General features: G+C 39.4%; 1 pseudogene across 1 annotated transcript in view; it reads left to right on the top strand.

Moving 5' to 3' along the window:
- Positions 1-639: 639 nt before the first annotated feature.
- The window catches only part of LOC122265823 (vitellogenin-like), a 5,450-nt pseudogene continuing 1,089 nt past the window's right edge, over positions 640-5,000 (top strand). The window contains exons 1-11 of the transcript XR_015190806.1: positions 640-648; positions 706-1,764; positions 1,912-2,205; positions 2,311-2,429; positions 2,622-2,966; positions 3,113-3,488; positions 3,600-3,661; positions 3,787-4,150; positions 4,267-4,535; positions 4,595-4,608; positions 4,693-5,000. The exon at positions 4,693-5,000 is cut by the window's right edge and continues 1,089 nt beyond it. The product of XR_015190806.1 is annotated as a vitellogenin-like (transcript). The remainder of the gene's footprint in view (positions 649-705; positions 1,765-1,911; positions 2,206-2,310; positions 2,430-2,621; positions 2,967-3,112; positions 3,489-3,599; positions 3,662-3,786; positions 4,151-4,266; positions 4,536-4,594; positions 4,609-4,692) is intronic.

Here is a 5,000-nt window from a genome sequence, read left to right on the forward strand (position 1 = left end):
CACAAACGACAACATAAAACCTTTGTTCCCGTACTTGTCAGAGTTCCTCTCTTCTCTCTGCTGTTGCACACTTTCTGCCAAAATATCAGTAAAAGTCTTCGATGTTTCCGCAAATGACTTCCCTATTCCTCTCCTCGCTTTCACTTCCTCCTTTCCTAATGGTATTTTTCTTTTTGGGACGCTTTGACTATCAGCATCAGGTTCTCTGGTCTGTACACTGTGATCCGTTTCAGGTTGCTCGGATGAATTGCAATTATCTCTAACAGGTGGTGGAATATTTGATACTGTGTTATCATTGACTTTCACATATGGCAGTAAAACTAATAGCTGTTCAAAATAAACATATTTCTTCTTTTTAGCAGCTGCTACATCTGTTGCCATCTTCTTGAGTAATCGCTGCTCCCTCACAAAATTATCCCTGAGTGCTTTCCATTTCTTCATCAGTTCTTTACCTGTAAAAAACAGACATTATTAGTAGATTGTATGGGTACTTTCTTATAATATTGAACAATTGCCCTGTACAAACTTAAATACCAATATACTACTAATTATTGTAAGATATTGTAATAAAAATATTAATTTAAGAGCAATAGCATCAAACTGATATTAACTTATAGGTTTCTAAATCTCTGATGTTCTATGTTTCAGGTATTTGGCATCAGGGATGAACTTCAGAGATCTTGAATTTGACTTCCATGTCTCAAGAAAAACAATTCCACTCATTGTGAAAGAGACTTCTTTGGCAAACTGTATGGTGAGAGCAGATCACAAGCCCATGCTGAGGTATTCAACTGAATCATGGGACAGGAGGTTACTTATGCAGATGTCGCCGAGAGCCTCGAAGGTGTCACAGCTGACACACTCATTGAGACCTTCTTCTCTTTCTTTGAAGAATCTTTGGAACAAATGAAGGATCTAAACCTCAACACAGCAAGGACTGCTCAACTTTTCATGGATTATTCACTGCCAACCATTCAGGGCACACCACTCAAACTCAAATTACCTGGAACCACCATTGTGACTTCCGCCGAAAGCAACTTTAACATCGCCCAAACCCTCTCTGACCCTGGCAATTTGCAGACCGGCATCAAACTCTCACTGTACAAGCCACTGGTTTTGTGGGCTTTGAGTGCCGCTTAACTAAGGTAGGAAACGAGATGGAGAACATTATTTCAAGTGCCAATGGAGCCTCTATCAACATAGAACAACTAGAAAACAAGAATATCCAGATGGAATTGAAAATACCAGACAAGATGGAACTCCTTAACATCAAGGCTGAGACCCATCCCATCAAAGCTGTAGGAAAGAAGCTGACGAAGATTACTCCTGCCTCTGTCAGAGATGTTAGGATTACGCAAGCAGCTTGCATCAGTGCTATTGAGCCAGTGCTTGGCATCAAGGTGTGCTACAATATTAACATGCCTGATGTTTCTGCCAAACTTGATTCTTCCAGCATTGCTGCAGGAGTGTGGACCACTCTTACCAAGGAGGAAGGACACAAGGCACTGGAGACTTAGGTCAAGTTTGATTATGGTCAGATTGCCACTTCTCGCAGTATTAAACTGGACATGATTGTGAAGGAAGAAAGTCCAGGAAAGGAGTTTGAGGTCAATGTGTTCAGTGGTTGCAGCAGGAGATTCACCCCAGAGTCACTCATTGTGGAAGCTAAATTCATCAAGAAAACTAATGGTCCTGAAGTCAATGTGGATGTGATTTGCAACACCAAAAATGTCCTTGCCGAATACTTCAACCTCAGTATCAAAGGTAGGAATCCAAACATCCATTAAGAACAAAAATCGGTCTTGTCCATATTTTGGAATGTAATCATACATGACACGCAACTTTCTTTCATTTCTGTGTTAATGTTAATTTCTTTGATCAACTGATGTCTAAAACCGAAATCTTTTACAGTTGGAGCTGATCTTATGGAGTTCTCTCACGAGGACGTGTATAGGACAAGGTACATTCCCAAGTTCCACATTCTTTTACCTGTAAATCTGCAGAAAATGGAAGTGCACACCAAAACTGGAGCTTGGAAATTGGCATCTTACATTCATGAGGGCAGCCAGTCTGGCCAAGTCTGCGAGCATACTTCTACACTCAGACTAACAAGGGGAAGGAAGGATGTTATCTCTGTCGGAGCAACTTGCAGGATTGAGGGAACACTTCCACAAAGCATCATCATCATCAGGAAGGAAGCTACAGGTAAATTGATTGGTATTTTCGTTGTTGATGCTTTCAGTGGTGAAAGTTGGCATGAAATATCAAAGGTTTTGTATTTGACATTGATTCTCATTACTTGTTTTATAGTTGCTTTTGGTATATCATCCTACAAAACAATGTATGATGTAATCTATCAGGCTGAGAAGATTGGAGCCTCTATCGAAGTAATCCACACAAGAGATAATGAGAAAGTTGCTGAAATGGAAGCAATTTATTAACAATCAGGAGCAGAATACAACGCTAATATCTTGGTAAAGATACAGCACACTAATGAGAAAAATTTCCTTTCTATAATCTTACCCTTCAATTTTGCAAAAGCAATAAGCGTTTTATATTTTCTTTCTCTCATTTCAGCTCGCAGTTCCCAAATACATGAAAGCCATTAAGGTTCAGTCTAAGATTGGACTTGGTCGCTACATGCTGGTAACAGGCATCAAATTTGGACAGTTTATGAATTCAAGATGATACTAACTATACCTACTCAGAAGACCATTGCTATGGAAGCCTTCTGCAATGTTCAGCTGGAAGGTGCTGCTACCAAAGTTATATCCAGTCTACACTACAAGAATGTGGAGGAGAAGGAATACAAGTATACAAGTATTGTTTCTTTAAAGAAGCATGGGGGACCAATTAACTATGCAGTAGAGGTCAAGGTACTTTACACAGCACCTCAAGTTGAAGTGCAGCTAGAAATAGCATTCAAGTATCACTGGACACCAGAAGAACGTATTGTAGCATTAAAGGTGTGTAACAATATTTTTTACAGTAATGATTAATTTGTCAAGCAGATATGAATTCATAAGGAGCTAATTCTCTCTATTTTGCAATTTGCAGGAAATAATTGTTGGTAAAGAAAGATTTACAGTCCAACATTTATTTCATTTTACAGGTGGCTGCTGAGGCACCATTGCTGGAGAAGCCCATCATGATGACTTACCAAATGTGTAATGGAGAAGCTTCATTTGTAGGTATCTGTAAAATGGAAAGAGAAACTCCAACCACAGTTTTTAAGTGGGATCTTAAGATTATACTAGAAGATGGCATTGAATCTGTTGAAGCTGGCGTAGACGTGAAAGCAATCGTTGAAGTTCTGAAGGAACAGCGACCTGTCATTGGAATAACTGCAGTGGCAGAACCCGAGGAAGAAGTCACCAACAACGGTATCAAAATGAAATCTATTGCAAAATTATATGCTTTTGGAAAATACAACATCTTCTACAAGATGTGCAAGCCCACCTTCATTGAGCCAACCACAATTAGACACAGTTGAGAAAAGGAATACACTGCCAGGCTCGGCCTCCGGTACCCTGATACTGCTTAAGCTGGTGTGTATGTGGCAAGTGGCAGAGCTGAAGAGATTCGTGGTATTGCTGTAGCTGTTGTGAAGTTGGCTTCTTCCATAATGCTTAAGGTTGTGATGGGTTATGGACCAGAAGAGGCACGAATTGGTGAGTCTAAAAATGCTTTTCATTTAATTTCTTTCATACATTGATTTCTGTGCATCCCTTTTCATCATTAACCTTATACCAAAACCTAATTTAAAATCTCATTTTATATTTCTAGAGTGAAGTGAGTGAAGATCTTACAGAAGTCAAAGCATTTGTAATGGAGGTCGTACAGTTCCTCAAGGAAGAAGCTGCTGAAAAGGGTATTCATTTCCAATCCTCTCAGTTGGTCACTCTAATGGGTGAAGCTAGGGAAGAACTCAACGCCATTTACCAGGATATCGTGTCAGAAATGAGAATCCTTGACAGTGGAATCATTGTTGATATCCTTGAAAGTCCTGCGGTGTCCTTCATATCACGTGTGTACCTTGGCGTATGGTCACAGATAGCTCGTCGTCAATGCCATATATCTACCAGTCTGGTCAGAGTGATCCAGAGATGCCAGATGGAACTGGAAGACACTACTGAAGCCATTATGGAAAGTAAGTTCATTGACATCTTATTAGAGTTGAGTTACTGCACTAGGATATTTTATTGGATCCAAATGGACTGACTTAATACCAAGATTTATAAGCTATATATTTCATTACTTTTTCAGCTGTAATGGCAATGACACGAATTTTGGAAACTAGAGAGGTACCTGAATCAGTTTGAGTTATTCTTGAATATATTAAAGACTCTGAAGCTTTCAGGACTGTGAGGTGGGAAGTGGAAGCAGTCTTAGAAGAGTATCCTGAGGAGCCATTAAACACGTCATTACCAAGGTGATGGCTACTCTCGAGTGTAATGTTGACATTGTGTGTGAGACTATCATGGAGACGCCAGCTGTTCAGAGGATCATTATCTACATTATGTCTCTTAAATGTGGTTAGTGGTTGTTGACATATATTTTAGTGTATTTTAGTATATCTTCATTATGAAACCAGAACACAAAAATCAAGTCCATTATGATTATAGTGTGAATTTACTTTTTATTACATGTACAGTTATGTTGATGCCTCTGTATTCCTTTTCTTTCCCACAGGAATGAGTGTTTGCTGTGGAAGCTGAAAGACTTGTTAGCCTCATTTTCAACAATATTCTTTCAGTTGAAAGAGAAGGCAACGGCATTGAAGTTCGAATTCCCCTTCATCGACCCTTGTATTCCCTGACACAAGTAGCACAGGAAGCATTGCCCAACACTATCACAATGCTGGAGAACCTCATATTTGTGTACCTTTAATACATTCCCATTCCTGTTGAAAATGCAATCTGATTATACTATAACTTTAACCTGAGATACATAACAGACATGCTGCCCACAAACAGCCTTGGTATTTGGAGGTACTACCT

The sequence above is a fragment of the Penaeus japonicus genome, unplaced genomic scaffold (genome assembly GCF_977035675.1).
Source record: "Penaeus japonicus unplaced genomic scaffold, GWHDUDI00000001_assembly GWHDUDI00000042, whole genome shotgun sequence".
Lineage (NCBI taxonomy): Eukaryota > Metazoa > Arthropoda > Malacostraca > Decapoda > Penaeidae > Penaeus > Penaeus japonicus.